This window comes from Ambystoma mexicanum, chromosome 7q (assembly GCF_040938575.1).
Source record: "Ambystoma mexicanum isolate Mex_15411 chromosome 7q, UKY_AmexF1_1, whole genome shotgun sequence".
NCBI lineage: Eukaryota > Metazoa > Chordata > Amphibia > Caudata > Ambystomatidae > Ambystoma > Ambystoma mexicanum.
In genome coordinates this window covers 841,142,746-841,163,610 of record NC_090941.1, presented here as the reverse complement: position 1 = coordinate 841,163,610, position 20,865 = coordinate 841,142,746, and positions in this window count along the sequence as shown.

The following is a 20,865-nucleotide window of genomic DNA, read 5'->3' as shown; positions in this document are numbered from 1 at the left end:
AACACATGATGAAAAGTTTCCATTTGGAAACCTTCGTAATAGCAAGCTAAAAGGATGACATATTCTGAGACCGGTGGCACTGGCACTGCAGGCTGGCAGCCTCAGCTGTGGAGGTTATTTCCTTGCATTCCTAAAGTTCAGTGGCCAGGTCAGCCGTAGCCCAGGAGGATTTAGGGCCTGCTCGGTTCTCTTCCTCCACCATGAAGCAGTTAGCTGGGAGGCCGGGGCGAAAGAATGTTTGAGCACCAAATGTGTTCAGTGCAGCAACAATGGCATTCATGATAGATTCAATTCTTTGATGAGGTCATGAGGTATTATGGCGACAAAGCATAGCTGTGCTTTCACAGGCAGTCGCCACCGGCCGGCTGGCAGTGGCACACTGGTGGTGGCAGGCAGCACGTGCGCACCTGTGGGTCACAGGGTCCCTCCTGTACCATGATCATGCATGCACTCATGCATGCCAGGCCCATTGCCAATTGCCATCCTTTCCCTACCGTATTTTAACTAAACACCATGGTGGGTGGGCAGGCATATGGTCCTCTCTCTCCCTCTCTCTCTCCAGTTGTATTATGCCTTCAGCTTTTTCTATTATGCATATGAACTGCATTGTACTAGCTTCCGTATTTGGCATTTTCGGGTGCACAGGTGTTTCCACTGATGATATGAATGTGTTTGCACAGCAGCTAAGCTACCTCTTGCACTCACCATGTACTTCGGCTGAGCCAGTGTGCCACTGATTGTCTCATGATGCAGAGACAGCCAATTGCATTGCAAGCTTCCATGCCGCCTCCCCACATGTGTATTGGCTTGGGGGTGGTGTGGGTGTGCAGGCAGCTTTGCATCGAGTGGTGTAGAAGAATGCTTTTATTTATTTGCCCCAGCTAGACTCAGTGACTCTGACTGGCACCAAAAGTCAGAGCTTACTCAAATACATTTGTATCAGTATTGTACTTGTTTTGATGTTGGGGGCAAAGTGTGCCATTGCCTATATTCATTTTGGGCAGATAAAGCTGATAGGCTCCGGCCTCAATCCCATACTGATGCTCCGCCGGGCGTGTTCATGACGTGAGTCGAGGGGTCAATAAAATCGATCCGAGTCCCACTTTCTCTCATGGGTTGTCTGGTGTTTCTTCATTGGTGACTGGCTGCTGAGCTCGTTGCCAATGCCTTGTCCTCTTGGTACTGTTGCATGGGCTGGCGGCGGCTGCTGCCCCTTTAGCTGGGATTATGCGATGTCTGTCTACTATGTGACCTCGCCTACTGCAGATAACAATGCATCGCTTGCGCATATGGATGGATGGTGTGCCGACGTATTTGCAATGCAAATGGCAATTAATTCCTTTTGTGAAAGTCTGTTTGAGTAGTACCCGAGCCTCCCGAGGAAGAGGTTTTTTTTTTTTTTTATAAAATGTGATGCGAATTGTCCTTTTTAAAGATCATTTATTCAGTAATACTGGTCAAAACTACTAGCCGCTTGGTGAAGTAACTTATCAAACAACTGGCCACAAATAGCAGGTTTAAGAACCCCACAACAAACCACCATTGCCTAGAGTATGTTGTTTTCCTTATTTTCCATGTAAATTGAATTGACCTCTGTTGAATGCATTACCATGGAAGATGAAACATTGTCTGTGACAGATGTTCCATTTCCCCTCAGGCAATGGCTCAATGATGAATTTAGCATTCTGTTTAGCTCATCACTTCATTAGAGAAAGACGTTCTTGTTGCAGTTGAACTTGAATCATTGGTAAGTTCGTGGTGAAAACTTAATTAAAACGTGCACTAATCTGTGCGGCTTCCCTTCCCTTTCTGCAGAGCAACATCATGAATCCAGAAACATCAGCCAAACGAAAAAGGTCCGGTGCCACAAGATGAAAACAGGTCAGCAAACAGAAACTTGCCAAAGCTGCAAAATCCTCCAAAGATATTGTGTCCGCTTTCAATATCCAGCCAAAAGGTTCCACTGATAAGCATGAGCAAAGGTAGGTTATTGCCCATTCAAGTAATGGCAACGTTTTTACACACCGAATGATGTTATTGTAGTTACACAATTCTTTTATTCCTTGCTTTCAGAACTCAGCAGGAAAACCCCCTTCATTCTGTCCCTCATGCTTCTGGTGATGAACATCTGTCTACTGCTCCTCCTCCCATCTCGATACATTCCGCAGATCACCCATCATGCACAGGCATTCCTGAGCGTCCACAATGCTCTAGTGAATCTACAGAGGGTCTGACTCCTGATCCCTCTGCAGACACTGTTACCCAGACTGACACTGAAGGGTTCCTAAAGAATCTGTCCGTCAGTAGAGTAAGACCGTGGCACACATATACCTGCTGACAGTATCTGTTTAATAACAGCAGAAAGCCCATGGAATCTTGCCATGCTGAATCCCCGTTAAGAAATCATGCATGTCCCTCACGCATTATTAATTGCTTTCTGTCACTTTCTCTGAACCAGTCTTTTAAAAAAAATCCCCATTACCACACCATGAATTTCTGCACAACACAACATTTTCTGTACATAAAGACAGTTATCGATTTAATTTTATGTTTTTCTCTCTCACCAGATCTGAAGCATTTCACTAATGAAACCAAGTATACATATTTCTTGCTCTCATACTCTTGTGGATAAGAAAGTACATTGTGAATAAGCCTAGTTATTATTATTTATGTTGTATCACAACTTTCTGACCCCTGCGAAAGCTATGGTTTGTCATTATGCGCCTCTGGGTGCATGGTTTGCCATCAGGCTGCAAATGCTAACACCTATCATTGACTAGTGAGAGATGTAAAGAGCACATTGCACATTGCAAATCTTTTATTTATTTCCTATTAAAAAATAAACGAAAGGCGTTTTAGTTAAATGAATCAGTCCTTCAAAAGTTACAATGTTGGCCGTGGATGGCTGAGACACAGTTAATTGTAGTGTCTGCTGAATTCATTTGCAGGTTCCCAATGGATGAAGCTTTCAAAAGCCTCGAACTGGTGCTCGGATTTATTTCTGATTTACCAGGCATGGCATGGGCTCCGCTACCTACCCACTGTCACTAGAAGTCATTTAGCGAGTTTGAATGCCTTTGTTTTTTAATGAGCTCCTATGTCACGAGCATTCGCAATAGCACCCGTTCTAGTAGCAGCCTAACGGGACATAGGTACCCCATTCAATTCAGTAGAGAGGCAGGCTACAGATCAGTAGTACTATAAATATGGTACACCCACACACCAGCATAGACACAGTAGACAGATTGCAAAAGGGACACATTGTTCTATTGCTTTTAACATTAGTGAACAAAGAAGCAAGTTACTTTGTGGTGTGTAGTATATCAATGGTCATAGTTATTATATATGACGCAATGTTATATAGTGATGCTTATCTTGAGTGCTTACCTTGACAACCAAATCACTCTTATAGGTTGAAGTCTATGAAAGACTAAGAGACTGGCAATTTTGACAGGTTGAGGACCATACGATTGAATGAGTTGCCCAGGATCACACACTTTGAATCCTAGGCTAGGATGGGATTTGAGCTTAACTTAGTCTGTTATTTCCACATGTGACCATATTCTCTCACACTTTGTGTTACTGCAATGTACAATTTGTGCAGATTGTTTGATGAAATAGGCCTTTCATTCAGACCATAACAAATTACAATATGACGAAGAGCACACAAGATGTTCGTTCAAATCAGCTACCAAGTTAGGCAACAAAGGAACACTTTGGAGGACTTGCTTTGTGTGCAATGTTTTTGCCAATAGTTCAGCATGCAGTCTAACCCAGTTTCAAGACCATGGTTTTCCATTGCCATGACAATTAATACTAGGTCATACATGAATTCGAGATTATTATCTATTTAAATTGGACTGGCTACCCACTGTTTATCTCTTTTGGTGAAGGCTAATCCCTAACACGGTTTTCCACTAACTTCCTTTCCTATTGCCCCTGCACCAATTCTTGCCTGTCGCGAACCAATGTTTTTATTCTGAACCAAGAGTGCTAAGTGTATCCTCGTCTCCATGCCGTTGATGCTGAAATACAATCTTTTGGGATGGTATTTGAGACATATGTTGTGTAACACCTCTAAATCTCCTGTGAGTCCAAATTCTGTAAGGCCCTATACATCTTTGGACCGCCCCTTATCACAAACAGCCTTCGCAAGGACTGTATGACTCCTGCCCTTTTCCTTGCTCAACGGGGCCACAGTTGATTACCACTTTTTTGACCAGTAATTGTTCAGATTGCAAGAACTCCACTATAGATGATTACTTATTGACTGTGACCACTGTGTTAGTTCTTCTCAACCTTTTATTTGAGGCAGCATTGATTTTCTTGGCCACTGCCCTAGACACATTCCAAAAGTCAAATTGATTCCTGATCTGTAGGAACCTCTCTCACATGACTTTGGCTATGCTCACTTTTCTGCTGGTGGCTATCAGTTTGACTTCCCAACCTCTGAATTAAAGATGTTCAATTGATTTGATAAAACCATACTTCTCCATTGCAACAGAGGTAGTACATTCTGCACCCTGGACCACCACATAGCTTAGAATGTTTCTAGTGCACTGCAAATCCTGGAATTTAAAAGTGCCATTTTTTGCACTAAATTCAAGGCTGTGAAACTGACCATCAGCAGTCAACCAAAGCCCTTTTTCTATTAGAACTGTGTCCAGTTCTGCTGCGCTTGCTGCCCTGTGTCATCTATTGCTTGAAAGAGGTATTTATTCTGCTATGGGAAGTAGGAGTTCTTTGACATGAACTGAAGTACGAACAATTCACAAAATGTCCCCATTTTGGATAGAGTACAGCTTGTGAATTGTCTCGGTATTCGATAAGAATAGTTACAATATTTCTCCACCAAATGATCATGAAAGGCTGAACAGGAGCGCTGGTAGTTGAAACAGTGGCCTGATGGGTTGAACTGGCTGATATGGTGGTAGAACAATGCACAAAGTAGCACATGTTCGACATAATAGGGGACAATGTAATATGTCAAAGCACCATGGAGCTGTTAGTTACCAATTTTATTAAACATTATGCCTCATGACATCAAATTCACACATATGCCACCACATTTGCTCCTCCATGTGCATCTGCTTACTTTGCATTTCTTTCATTTTCGGATGTAATTATAATGAAGCAAAGAAGAGTTGATGACTAACAATGTGCTACAAGAATACATGTAAAATATTCAATAGCCATTTTTTCAATGATGTAATTGTCACTTTCACATTCACTTATTTTATTTTTTAAAAAGTGTCCAATGTATATGCTAAGGGCACATATTGTGTTATTGTTCATGGTCTTTTCTGGTCGTTTATGCTCTAAATTCCATCATAATGTCCAGCAGAACATGGGAATTCTTTGCGGATGGAATGTACGATTCACGGAGGAATCACGCAATGTACTTTCATTCCAAGTCTGCCATGAATCTACCAAATGTATACTCTGTATGCCACAAGACAGTGCCACCTGTTGAGAGGAGTTTCAATGTTCATTTGATTAAATTTCATTTGATTGCCTATGAGCCATATCTATTGTTCATGCCAGGCATCTCTTCCTACGTCCCATATAGCCTTACTCCAAACCACCCCAGCTTGAGATCAGACTGGGACAGGCAGGGCCAACATGCTAACGTGGGTCTGTTTTATTGGTCAAAGTGTGCCATTGTAATAAGTTACTTCACCATGCAACTACAACTTTTGACCATTTTACACAAACACTTATTAATAGAAATTTGCATTACATGAAACCTTTTTACCCAGAAAAAAACACATTTGGCACTACTGAAATAGTTTCTTTCAGAAAGAATGATTGTGCATGTGCAGGTGTTTGCCACTTCTGCATTGTGTAATGGCCATATTTGAATCTCAGTCAAAGTCTCAGGGATACCCAGAAGCAAATTGGAGAGAGACATTCACAAGCAGACATACTAAAGTCAGAAATGTACACGTTACAAGTGAGGATGACTGGATGCAAGGATGGCAAGCGGCACATATTTATTTGGATTTATAAAGCGCCCAGCGGCCCGGTGGCATCGTGGCACGGTTGCAGAATGTTCACTTAGCAGGTTTTAGGGCAAAACATTAGAAAGCATTAGTACATAAACGGAGAACACAGAGGTCATAAAGCATTGTTAAAGGACGTTCCGAGGTTACAGAGGAACAACAGTTTGAGACAATATGTTTGGCGTTCTAGTTGAAAAGTACAGTCTTTACCATTTTCTGAACACTATGAGAGATTCTACATTTCTTAAGCTGCGCGGGAGGGTGTTAAGGCTTTTGGGGCTAGAACTTCAAAGCTGGTACCTCCAGCTTTGGCTCTGTTAAAAGCTGGGACTGAGAGTAGGTGAGAGTATTGGTCTCGTTTTGGTCTGTGGGTTGGAACCTGGTGTATTCTTTCTGCTAGGTAGGCTGGAGCAGTCTGAGAGAGGCACCTGTGAGTGATCGTGAGGGCCTTGAATGTTATGCGTACTTTGATGGGGAGCCAGTGCGCATCTTTCCTCGCCTGGGCGATGTGATCTCTCTTTTGGATACTAAGGGGCAGCTCTGAGTGCATTGTTCTGCGCAGTTTGAAGTCTGTTGATGTTATTTGTGGAGGTGCCTAGAAGTAGAATGTTGCAGTAATCTAGCTTTGCACCAATGGTGGCTCTGCCAATGTTGAGGCAGTTATTTGGCGATGGCTGCGGTTTCACTGCAATTATGATTTTGGTAGTGAGTGCAGCCGATGACGAGATGGTGCTGACTTGCCTGTCCATTGAAAGGGTGGAGTCGAAGTAAACTCCTAGTGTTTTCACTGCAGCAGATGCTGTGATAACAGTGTTCTCAATACTGAAGGAGCTGTATTTTTTTATCTCGTTTCTTTAGGGTCTCTTTGGGGCCTCCCAGTAGGATTTCTGTTTTTTCCCCGTTCAGACATAGGCCATTGGCTGCCATCCAGGCCTGTATGTGTGCATATGTCTTCTGAAGGTTGTTGAGGTCTTGTTCATATGTATGTGTATATGGGTTATTAATATAAGACATAGGCCCTTGCAAAGGAATACAGTCTGTTGGCTGGGTGAAAGTGCAGTCATTTTTATAAAAATATTTTTGATGGTGTAATGCTATAATGGGGAGCCATAGATGAGCAGTGCCATGTAGCTCACACACCAATGTCATCAGCATATGATATGAACAAAATTCCCTCAGCAAAACAATTCACTGTTATGGGTGATCTTCTTCAGATAGGTAGGTCCTCACCTGGCAACTTGTGTTTTCCACTAATGTGGGCACCAATTCAAGCCACTGGCACTGGGGCCAAGCAAACGCATTGTCCATACAGCTTGGTTCAGGTTCCAGAAACGTGTTTTCAGTGCCACTACCTTTCACCAGAAGTTCTCGACTTTGTCTTGTATCCATTTCTTCATTAGTGAACGTTGGTTCAAACATAAATGCATGAAAACCATTCATTATACATTTTAAAGAGGCTGTGTAAAGAAATTGTAATAATGTTGAAGACCGACTTATACAAAAAAGTATATATAAAATATGTATGAACTAAACATTATTATAAATGGTGGCAGAATGGTAATAACAAGGTTTTTCAAATTATCAAGTTGAGAAGCATTTGCAGAGAAAATGCCTAACAATTATTTTACACTACACTTGTTAATATCTTTCAGTCAATCTCTTAAGTAAGAAATCACATAAGAGAATGCTTGGTGAAATGTAATGTAATGTTACTGTTATTTGTATCGCTCCTTTTCCCATTGGTATGGTATCAGAGCGCTGTAAGTGAACGCCCTTGTTGGACCAAAGTCCAGGTATGGGAAATTCGCCAGAGGAGTCTAGAATGCGTTTGTGCATTTTAGCGGGTAGGGGGGTGGCCAAGTCCCTGCTAGAACCCATGTCAAGTTGGCGTGTCAATGGGTGCTGTATAGTAGTCTAGAGAGAATACGAGAGCAGGAGAATCAGGTGTGTAGCTGGACCAAATTTATGTCTTGGGGGATAGCTGCATTCTTATGGCAGAGGTGTTGTACGGTGTGTCTTAGAATAGTGTTTGGTAGCACATACGTGCGCGTGGGTGGATGTGCTTTCAGCTATCTTCCATAAGCATGCAGTGGGATACATACCCATGAGTCCTGGCTTTTTTCTTGGTTTCATAGAAGCAGCTGAATTTAGAAGGGGCAAATTCAAAGCGTGGCTAGATTCTACACAGTGGCTATATTCAAAATGTGGCTGAATTAAACTCTGTGGCTACACTCAAAAAATTCAGATAAATAGTGGCTATACACAGGATGTAGCTAAATAGAACACATTGACTATGCTCAAGAGTGCAGATAAATATAATCCAGTGGCTAAACTCAAGATGCAGCTACGTATAATACAGTGGTTGTACTAAAAAACAGCTAAATATAACACAGTGGCCATAATCAAAGTGCAGCTAAATTTAACACAGAGGGTATTCGAAAAAAAAGAGTGCAGCTAACTAACACAGTGGCAATACCCAAAAATGTAGTTAATATAACACATTGGCTATACTAAAATATGCAGCTAGATATAACACAGTGGCTATACTCTAAAGGCTGTTAGACATAACACAGTGGCTATATTCAAAAATGCAGCTAAATAGGACACAGTGGGCCTGAGTCAGGGAAGTGTTTTATAATGGCGCAATCCCATAGGAAACCGTTCCATGAACCAGGCCCAGTGAATGTGCTCGAAAATGCAGCTAAATATGACACAGTGGATGTACTAAAAAATGCACAAGCAACACAGCAGATTCTTTCATAGTTGAAAAAACATATACATTACTCTTCAAAAACATGGTGCATTGATAACATATATATCAAACACTACAATCGACGAGACACACAAATGGATAATAAAATGTAAACGGAGAAAGGCTGTGCTGATATGTATTGCAGGTGAAAGTTATCTTCTGCATTTCTATAGCGGTGCATGATTGTCTGCGTTGAGATTACAATTCGCTCCATCAGAAGCAGGCATCAGAGTCGGCAGAGCATTCAAGCTTAACTCCCCTGGGTCTGGCTTTCCATTAGCACAAGATATCCATGGAAAACGCCCTTACAATATATCAATACGAGGTGTGCAGCTTGTGTACTGATGAGTCCCCCAAAAAAGCACTGGGGATGATCATTTAACAGAAACATGCCTTTACTTTGGTACACGAATAGGGTATGGCACATTTATGTCAAATATTTATGGCCTGCCGTTGCCTAAAATTACTCCAGAGGAATCTCACATCATACCAGATGTGGAAAAATGAAAAATGTACAGACACTAGTTAAACGTTTTTCCTCCAAATCAGTTTACATCAGAAATTATTTAGTCATTTACTAGCAAAATGTGCCCTTTCTCTGAATCGGTCCTGGGAACAGACATGACAACACTCTCATCAATTGCTGAAAATCAATGATGCTGTAGGGCCCTATTCCGATTTGCTTATCGCTTGATCTGCTTTGCACTCTGAAGCAACCTGCACTGAGAATGGGCACGTGTGGCTGGCTGGCATACCCCAGAGCAGACGTTGGGGGAATGCAAGAGTTGGTGTGCTGCGTCATACTGGGACATTCGCCTCACCCTGGAGTGGTGCAGATCTTTGCTGTGCATTGCGGTGCAAATATCTCAGGAACCGTCAGCCTTGAAACTGCGTTTTTGAGTCCCGTCGGGACCTCAGGTTTTGTTCCTTATGTCGAGAGCGATCCTTCTATGACTACATTGATGTTTCACCGATTTCATGTGTGAAGGTGCTGAAATCTGGGAAAAAGGGGTGGGGTGTGGAGAAAGAAGCAATAATGGCCACTGGAGTTTTCATATAGGTGAGAAAAAGACGGGGAGATAGGTCACAGTTGTAAGGATCTTATAGTAGAGTGTTTGCAGCACAGTAGCAAAGATGCTTCTAGATCTAACTTGCGCTTTGTGGATGACACCCATCAAAGATCCGCCCCATCAGTCCCCATAGTGTGGTGGAGTCTATGAAGGAGGCTGACATGAAGTACCTTAAAATGAGCTGCTGATGAGTCTAATAAGATCAGGGCTGAGTATACGTTCACCTCCCGGGCTTTCAGTGGTTTCTCCCATCACGAGGAGTAGCCAGGAGTGGAGTAGCAAAGATTATGTACTCCTGATGGGTCCAAACCCTGACCAGTGTTCATGGAAAAATGTTATTCCAACTACAACAGTCCACGTGGTTTCCTGACTACATTCTCTGGTATGACGTCCTTTCATTGCGGGATGTTTTTTCACAGGGTTTTTTACAGCAAATTTTTTAATGAAAAAAGCCATCACATTTTTTAAGGGGGGGGTAGCAAATTATATATATATGGGGTGTGGGTGTTTAGGAATACATATAAAATTAAATGGAATGAGGGTTTGGGCGGGAACTCCCACAAAAATAATTGTAAAAAGATTTGATGGAGCCCATACTCTAGTGTCAAAGCCATGAAGGGGACCCTGCCAGGTTGTTGGGTGTGGTACTGGGTGTCTTATACAGGGATTATGTTTAATTGTATCAGGGTTTCCAGGATAATTTCGACTCACAGGAAGCAGTGCAGATCTCTGGCTGCGCAGGTGCAAGAATCACTATGTCATCTTTCATAGTGGAAGCCGGGCACATGTGTTACAGTTTTTACGATGTTGTCATTGTTATCTATACTTTTGAATAGCACATTGCGTATTTTAGGAGTAAAGGTAGAGAGCTGAGTAGTGGTGTGGTATCCTTGCCTGGAGAGAAAATTACAATTTTGGCAGTATTCTGGTGGTAAATCTGCCGTAATACCACCAAACGCAATTAGTGTTACCTCTACTTGGTCCAGTGGAATTACGGCTTGATTACAGGTGGAATGGCAGTGTTAGTTCCCATTTATGGAGTCCATAGGACTACATGGGGATTTTGGTGGAATTACTGCTGGCAGTAATTCTATGGATTTTTGGCAGTAAGGCGGCAGAATTACCTCTGGTACGGCTGTGCCTTAATGTGGCAGTAATGCAGTGTTAACATTGCATTACTGCTGTTTTTCCCACACCACCATAATGTGGGCCAATGGCTCTTCTCCTTTCTGATAGATCACTCTATACTTTAAACTGTCTCTGGACAAAAGTATCCTAAATCATCCACCGATTACTGAGATGGATAGGTTTAATGATCGATTGGGTAGAGTAAATCAATCCCTTATATGTTTTAAATGCAGCATCAGCTGCCTTCTTGGAGGACGCTATTATTCAGCTTTGGAAGAAGGCCTTCTTTTTCCACTTTATAGCCAATTAGTAGCACCAGCTGTGTATTTTACAAGTTTGTTTGTCTTCTGAATGTTTATTTTCCCCGTGACCGTGTTCACGTTGTTTTTCACAGAATCTACAACAGAGCAACTTCTCTGTCAAATCCTTTATTTCCATTTTTAGTTTTGGCATATACAGTTGGGCTTTGGTGCAGGCCACAGGGACAACACCAAGTAGCATGGTTCAAGGATGATGACATTTGAGGAAGGATACATGTATACTGGTGCTTTTACTATATTCCCACCCTCTCTACACTCCACTCATGACACGCAAGCTTTGGTGGCCCACCTCACAATAGGGCGGGACTTATGGGGTGTAGTCCTGTTTAGTACTGTTACTTTAATTATATAAATCCACGCTTATGAAGACAGCTTTGGGGCCGCTTTGAGGCCGGGGTTCACCTCCTCTTATCTCCCTGCCTTGTCAAATCAACCCATTTTTTGCACACCGATGGACTGCAGAAGTGCAACAAAACAATGTTTTTGAGTACAATTTGGTGCGTCTTCAAACAGATCTGAGAACCTTTGGTTTTAGGATAAGTGTTGGGGTGAATTCTAGGGTTAGAGTAATATATGGACTATGTTTAAGAAACATTTAAATATAATAATAATATTATTAATAATAATAATAATAATAACAATAATAATAATACATAACATTACACAGTCTCCTTCCTACATTGCTTGATAAAAAATGGGCAGTAATCACAATTGACTGTCCAAAATGAAATTCAACTTTTACCACAAGATGGCAGTACTGCTGAACAGACATATGGCAACATGGTTCAATGTAATCTTTGTTATTTATAAAAGTCAACATTTGTTTGTGGGTTTGTGGCTTGGCAAAGCGTCTGCGTAGGCGAATGGATCTGAGAGGCGAAGGTGAAGGTAGGTAGCATTCCAGAAATTTCCAAACTGTTGCAGTATCAGGTGAAATTACTTTTCCAGAGGATTTTTGCGAAATGGTTTGCAGGACTGATACATAAAGTATATTCAAACATATTGGAAAATTGCAAAAATCATGAGTGGCTGTGTGAATGAGCCATCGTTGCTGCTGGAAATTATTCTGTCAATTAAATTAATAATTGCATTCAGGATATGCTTCCGGGCACAGTTACTGAGTACAACTCAAGCGATACAGTGGTGGATGCTGTAAACTATCCAACAGAATTCCTCAACTCACTCGACTCCCCCCAAGAATGCCACCACATCACCTTCTGAAAGTCTGGTCACCCATCATGCTGCTACGCAATGTCGATCCACCTAGGCTGTGTGATGGCACAGGCTGTGCGTTAAGAAATTGTTTCCGAATGTAATTGAAACAACAGTGTTCACCGGGAAGGGAAACAAACATTTTTGTTTATAATCAATCATTACAATGAACATGTACTTTAGTGATTTTGAACTTTAGGTCCATAGTTATTGACACCGTCGGCATCATCTCACCGATCATGCTGCTCAGGAATCTCCATGTGGTTCTCATGTACAGTCGTACGTTTCAGAATGAGTATTTAAGAAGAACTGTAAATTGTGCTGTGTAGTCTTTATAAGAAAACGCTTTTAAAATAAATAATTGAAAAAATAGTGAATTTTTCTTTTCACCTTTCTTATTGAGCCTTTCTGAAAAGCGTAAAGATAGCTTAAGGGATTTCCAACAAATAGTACTTATGAGGAAATGAAATCCCGGTCTACGCCGGGTATATCACCTAGAACTTAAATAAAAACAAGCATTTGCCAGGCACTGTTATCACTGTTTGAGCAAGGGAAGAGGACCCAAGGTTGGAGTCCTCCCGTCCCCTGCACACTCTAAGGCTACGCAACAAGGGCGTAGATTCTTAAGGATATAGTTAGCAATATTCGTTTTTAAGCACTCTTTAGAGAATTGATTCGACAAAATTTATAACTTCAAACAGAGGAACAATGGTTTTTGTATTTTAGGTGTTCAGGGATGAAGTGAGCACCTATTTATTTATACATAAAAATGTAGTGAAGACAGGAGAAATTACATAACAACATTATAATGTCAACATAATCAAAAGTTGATGGAAATTCCACTTTCAATGGCTTGACGCGTTTCGAGGTGATAACTCTTCTTCAGAAGCCTCTCTGAATCTACTGTCTAGTCAAAATGCATTTAGGAAAAAAATCAACAGAAGGTATACTTGTAAGTTCGTCAACCAAATAAACAATAAGCAGCAGTGCTTCATTCAAATTAAGTATCTACATGTAGTGTGTTAAACAGTGCAAACATTCAATTTAGTTTGACCAGAGTAACTATCTGGCCATGTTTTTTAAAATTCAAAACACTGTCTAGTATAATCCTGTGCACCTCTAATGGGAATCCAACCAAATAGAATATCAATAGTAATCTAAAAATGGAAGCCATAATGAAGGCTTCTAAAATTCAATTCAACAAATGAAACATATTCGAATTTAAGGGCATATTCAACCAGTGTAAGTCTACTGTTAAGCATGGTAAATACAAACTACACACCAAAAAAGGTTTTTTTCACAAAGAGGATATTTTACATAAAAAATGCACTAACCTATTGAGGTTTGATGTTGTAGCAGGAAAGCCATCTATGGCGAAAAATAAGTCCAAGGGGACATGCTTGCAGTGCCAAGACCTCGATTTAGGTGTTTTCTTGGTACAGAAAGGTACTTCAATACTTCTGGTAATCTCTGTGGATAGCAATGTTAATGCACGGGTCACTTCATTTTGAGGAAATGACCATATACCTGCTTCATTAGTGAGGAAATGACCATATACCTGCTATAATTTGTGCGGTAGAGCACGCGGGTATGTTGCGGCAGGGTTCAATGTACGGCGGACGTGCAGGATTCCTCTGTGTTGCATCTAACGTTGCAGGAAGAACGAGTGCAGATAGATCTAGGAGCTCGTAAGTACGAATACTTTCTGTGGAGGACAGTGTGGTGCTAGTGAGTATTCAAGACCATATGGATCATTGATCACACGGTCAAAAACGTGTACAGTATTCTATACGTAGCGCATACCTGTTCAGCCTCTATGTACATCCAGTTATGCTTCGCTCTGCTCGTTGTTTGCACGGTGCCCATGGAAACGAGGGACCGTGTACAAACAGCCTAGTATTTGGCGGGCTAAATTCTGGGGGTAGAAATCAACAACGGACTAACCCGATGTTCGAGAAATGTGCCGGCCATCTTTAGCTATGTAAAAGGACCCTGTTAATAAAGGTGGTTACGTGTGTAAAATTCTGAAAGTCATCTTCTAACAACATAATCAAAATTCTATTAAGAGTAGCATAAGTTTGAACAATATAATGATAACAGCAGCGGTCGAAAAACAAAGTTATTTTACCAAACATTTTCTACACGTAGTGCTACTTATGCGTATGGCACTTCTGTATCATTCGAGTGTATCCAAACATCACAATATGTCAATTTACATCCCTTTATCTAATTTGCTGGACAATCTGATACATGGTACCAGATGTCCTCACATTCTTGGTTATGCACACTGTTTACTTGTTCAATATTACAAGTGGCAAATGTACATTGCTGTAAGTTCCATCATATACCAGGACTAACAGTACTAAGTCCTAGCATGCAACAATGCATTAAAATATGCATAATATGTACCGTGGCGTGAAGAATGTTCTTCAATGGCTATGACCACTTGATTAGTGCTGCTGATATATCAAATGTCTAGTTACTTCAATAGGGTGCCATTGTGATATTAATTATCCCATTCACTAGACAGTCAGTTGTGGGGACGTTGCTGCCTTCCCATATCCAAAAGCATAGTGAATTGTTGGTGCACAGTAGAGAGTGCAGGGTCTACAGGACAGAAATACCTAAAAAGTTAAAAGTATCTAAATGAAGCAGTTCAAGGATGTTTCCTCGTTGAGACCCCTTGGGTATTTGGTGTCTAAAAGGTATATCCAATATTTTTCTCTTCGTGCCAATAGTCTTATGTAGTCTGCTCTCCAACTTTGCCTGTCAAATCATACCAAATCCTGCAACTCATAAAAAGTGGTGCTAAATGCATTTAGCGCCACTTCTTCCACTCGGCTTGACCTGGAAAATGGTCCCCTATGACTGTAGCTTTATTGTCCCCATCCTGAATGGAAGCCGTAAAAGCTCCAGCATAGCAATTAATGAGAATTTTAAAAAAAATCGCATACAGACACGAAGTGAAATGAAACACATGAGACACATTAAAAAGATAAGATGTCACTGGTAGGGCTTGTTCAGCCCTGCTGTTTGTACTTGAGGGGAGAGATTAGAGCAGGGATGGGGGCATTGGCATTTGTCCTTTGTCCAAATGTTAAATCCACCTCCAATTGCACTCTTTAGAAAATATTTAAATACTGCTTTTTAGTTATGAAAGATGTTCACCTATGATACTTTGCCCGCAACATTACAGAAAACGCTCTTCTTTTATGTTATTTTACGGTTGTTCATGTTTCATTTCCAGCACTGGCTAAACACCCAGCACCCAGGATTTCCATCATACTTTCCAAACAAATCGCACAACACACATGACATATTCTGTTTGCATGCAAACTCTGTAAAGTTACTCAAACAGAATGAGGTTATCAAGTCAGTACTTAACAGATGGAATCATGGAACGTTCTGGCAGAGTAGAGTAGGCTTCCAAACAAAGATGCATTCTATTTAGGTCAGAGCCCCACTGGTTAGTATGCATGAGAAGATCAGAAACGGGTCAATACTTGCCAACCTAGCTTTATCATTTTCAGGTAGAGCCTTGTTGGACCAGCTCAGTGAGATGCAGCTTGATTCCTTAGGCGTAGCAAGCAAGACACCCACATCTGGGTATATACAGATTCACTTAGGGAGACAAACGGAAGCCAACATGCATTGGCAAAGCCAACAGCTTGGGCTTTTGATTAAGCATGGATAGGCCTTTGCCAAGCACTGCCATAAGGGTAACACCTGGCCATAAAATAGGAACAGCTGGGAAATGGTGCCAGTAACTGGGCATATGATGCATGAGAAGATCAGAAACGGGTCATTTGTCAGATTAAGATATAGAAACTAGGCCCACATAGATTGATGGCCAGATGTAATTATAAAGGCATTGGATACTGTTGTTTAGACCTTGTTATGATCTTCATGCCTTTAGATTTTTTCAGGTACTTTGACTCTGTGGCAGCTTTTTTGCCGTGTTGCTGTCAGGGCAAGGACCGCAACGATAGACGGCACGTTATGTGACGTCATCGCGTTACGCATCACGTGATGACGCCATTACGTCATGCATAATCGCAACGCGATGCGCTCAGTGCGTTATGTTTACCGGTGGCGGCCGGATTTCATCTAGGCTGCAGAAGACCATGTTGGCTTTAGTTGTTGGCTTTAGTTGTAATATACGTGATCCACTTGTGAGAGGTAAGAAGGAGGCTTAGTGTTATGGGCAATCTTCAGTAGTGGAAGCCAGTCAAGTGATCGGCAGTGTGGCTAATCGTGGGTCTGTTTTTGCTACAGGCTAATTGGTGACAGTGGATGCCCGAATTGTTCATGTTGAGGAAAGGCATTATCTGGAATGGAACTGGACTGGAATAATGTGGTCCTTAGGTCCATTTACAGTAAAGCAGTCAATGTGAATTAAGGTAAGGGCTGTTTTTGAACCTGGGGTTTTTAGGTGCATTACCCCTTCTAACTTGGAACTTATTGAGTCTTTTGTGTTGCCAGATCCACTAATGTTGAGAAATCTAACGTCTGACCCGCACTGGTGGAAATGGATATTTGAAGGTCTCCTTCCTAATCTTGTGCCAAGAGAGAAATAGAAATCATTCTCCAAAGAGAGGAAACCAGTTTCCATGACCAAGGGTGAGGATTAAGTTTATACCCGTGCATTTATTTTTGGTTGAATCGGTGGAGGAAGTTGGGAATTGTTTACTTTAATTGAAGTTAGTTTTTTCAAATTGGTTTTAGGTTTTGGTCTAGTAGAGTGAACTCTCCATGCCACTAGAAAGGTGAAGAACAAGAATTGGAACTGTTAATTGACTTGAAGACATTTATCGCTACAAGTTGTTTGGCTCAGGTATATTATTTATTGTATACTTGTGCACCCTATTGGTGATCAGGTATGGCTAGGTTTAGTAATCAAACCCAAAATGGCCATTTAGTAATCTGTTTATGTTTATATGTACCCTTAGATACAGGAACCGGGAGTATAGAGGAACGAAAAAACCTACCGACAGCAAAAGACACATTTCTGCCCCTGAAGAATGTCCAGTTATTTACAACATCAAGGACAGAAACTTATATGAGTTGAGTTATGTTGACACAGTAGGAAGCAAGAGAAATTAAGTTGCTACTGCGTGGTTTCAAGCATTTGTGAACTTGATTCTGTGAGGTGGAATAATTATTTTTATCATTGTATACTGACATGTTGTGTATATGTGTTTTTTAATGTTTTTTGATACGTGTGCTGGAATAAGCAAATTAATAAAAATATGACATTTTAGCAAACTTCGTATAAGTGATTAATTATACTATACGCAGCCCACATTTCCTAAGTGGTTGCTTATAGTTTCTTGATATCCTAGGGTATAGTATGTTGTGTTATTGATTATGTATGTTTCCCTTCTTTTGGTTGAAGATATAGAGGCATTGGCAGAGCCATCGCTAATCATTAGGTGGGTAGATGACCAGACACACCCATAAGATGTGTGTTTCTCCTCACATTTTATTGCCATCTTATCTGTGCTCCACACCATGCATTCTGGTTGCACCTAATAGACAAAAGTCTCTTGAATCAATTATAACCACATTATAACCACCGTCATTGCTCTGGCCAGCCTTCAATACCATTGTTTGTACATCAGCCTTGTCCCTGTCAATAATGTCAGAAGCCTTTCCCAAACTGCTACAACACAGGGTCTAACAATGCATATGTTTGATTGTGTTCCAGTGCAGATGGAACACGGCCAAGAAATTGAACCTGAACTGCACCTTTTGGTGGCAGCACCAAAAGTCATTTGCTAATGGCTTGTCCCCTTCTCTAATCACACAGACATACTATACAATTATGGCATGGAATGTTGCACAGAGCAACTGTAGTGGTAATGTTTAATTAAAGCCTTGCATCTATCACTTTTTGATTTGACTACACTCTCCCCTCCAGAATTAAATGTGTGTTACTACCCACCTTATCTTATCACTTATACTCAAGTAGTTAATGCAGCAGAATATATAGTTTGAATGTAATTTGTAAGCGCCCCAGTCAGTTGACGCACCTTCTGCAGAAATCTCTGTTCAATCAACTTTACCTATCATTTATTGTTTGATATAGTTAACCATTTTATTAAGCATGATGTGAAATCCACTATATTCGCACAAAAAATAAATATACTTTAAATTACAGAAACGAAAATTGTGATTTTAGGTTTGAGAAAATAGTTGTAGGCAGCCTGGTTTAATAAGTGTTCTACCTCACTTAGAGGTGTGAGTGGCCCTCCATCTCCCTGGTCATTTGTACTTTTATGGCTGTGGGGCATAAATAATTGTCTAGGGCAAGAAAACAAATGCTGGATGGGCCTCCTGCAATGCAGCCCCTTAGAGTGATGTCTCTGAAGTTGCTGCTGAATGCTGCTGAGTGACATACGCCCCACTCCCTCGGTTACCAGTGGTGTATAACACCACTGACATGGCCTCCTTTCTTGGGGGTAGCCAAAGGCTGGCTCGGGGGGAGGGGGCCTGCCCCCCTCTCTCCCTGCTGGAGCCGGGCCTGTTGGAAGAGTTTGAAACTTCAAAACTTTTTCCTAGCAGGGATAAAGTTATAGTCACATAAAGTAATTGGGGCGTCCTGGCCACAAAAATGAAATTTGTAAGTGTCAGCATTCCAAAACCTTGCCTTTAAAACAAAAAGGTCCTTGCCCCTAAAACGAAATTCCCAACTGATACCCCTTCCCAAAACTTGCTTTTGCACAAAAGGTATTATTATCTCAAAATGAAAATCCCAATTGTCACCTTAAACATTGTATTTAAAGAAAAAGGTCCTTGCCATAACTAGAGGTGTACCGAATAGTAAATTTAGTATTCGGCCGAATACCGAATAGTGAACCAAATAGTGGTATGTTACTAGAAAAGTGTCAATATGTGTAAAAAAAATATCAATATATAAAGGTTCCTTTTGCTATATAAACATCGGAAAATTGCATTAATTGGCCCTGCAGAATAAAACAGATGCAAGGAAGGCAAAATAGCTGTACTATATAGATAAAGGTGCAAAATGGTCTGAGTACCTAGTCATATAAAGGCAGTGCATAATAAGCCAAAACTGTTGGTTTTGCCAATGCTTGTTTTAACAGGACTCCAGTGAAGGGCATGCAAAGTGCTTATAACTGCCCACTTTGACCAAAAGAGCTAGCACACACTAAAATGTGGTTTCAGCACTTCAGCATTTGTCCTATTGCCCTAGAGGCCAGTATTAGCCTGTTTAAAGCTGTATTATTTGCCAGCTGAACATTCATCTTTCTAGCTCATATTTGGTTCTTGTTTTTATTTTAGTATGTACTTTTATTACACTCTAAAACACTCTAAAAAGATATGTTCAAAAAGAATGCATCTCACAATTTCTCCTAGCTTACTTAAGACAAGACTTGTTTCATGTTTGACTTCAATGCATTTTCTGACTTTAAAGTTAAGCGCACTGAAGCCTTTCAGTGCCTGTTTCGTGGAGTGGAAAAATACGAGTGTTTGGGAGGCAGAAAGAGGAGGATTTTTACAGGTATCTAATAATTCCAGTCGTTCCATCTCCTGCTGTCCCTGGAACTGACCTTAACTACAAGATACAATTGACAATGGGGTCTGTGTGAATCTATTCACATGAGAGGGGGATGGGCTCCCACTTTGAGGCCTACTCTACAGCAGAGCAAAGCATGACAGGTCCATTAAACTCTTGTGTTGTGCCAGAATAATCAAGTTCATTTAGGTACTAAGCGTGGCCCCTGATGGAGGCAGCCTGTACAGAGGCCCATTTAAATGCATCCCTTTTATGGGGCATGGGCTCAGCCAGCAGTGGCACCACATTAACACAAGGCACACAGAAAATGCAGAATTGTGTGTTTGTTTCAGAGCCAGCAATAACAGAAGAGTGAAGGCACTGGCTGCCTCCAGCAGTCATGTTTTTTGATCCACAGACAAGAATCCGCTCAAGGCCCACCTCTGAATGTGAAATGAGGGATTCCAGTGCAGAATACACATCCCTCGTGCTTGCATGTAGCCCACAGTGCAGTGCTTGTCTTAAGCATGAATCATGCTGAATGTGAACGCAGTGCTGCTACTTGATCTATGTAGCATAACATTGTGCCCTCAACCCATTTGTGTTAAATGCAGTTCTCCTGCCTCACCCGAGCCCTGACCCGTGCTCATCCACTGGAAGAACAGAAAATTGCCCTGCCAAGGAACGGACTGCTGCATTGTATACAGTTTTCTTTGTGAATGCCTCTGTTTTTTGTCAACTTGAAGAGGTTAATGTGAATCCCCAGTACGTCTCCTGAATTAGCATTAAAGTAGGAGAGACAGATGATTTTTTTCTGACGCAGCACCCGCTTTGCCTGGGAGATTACATGCTGATTACATGC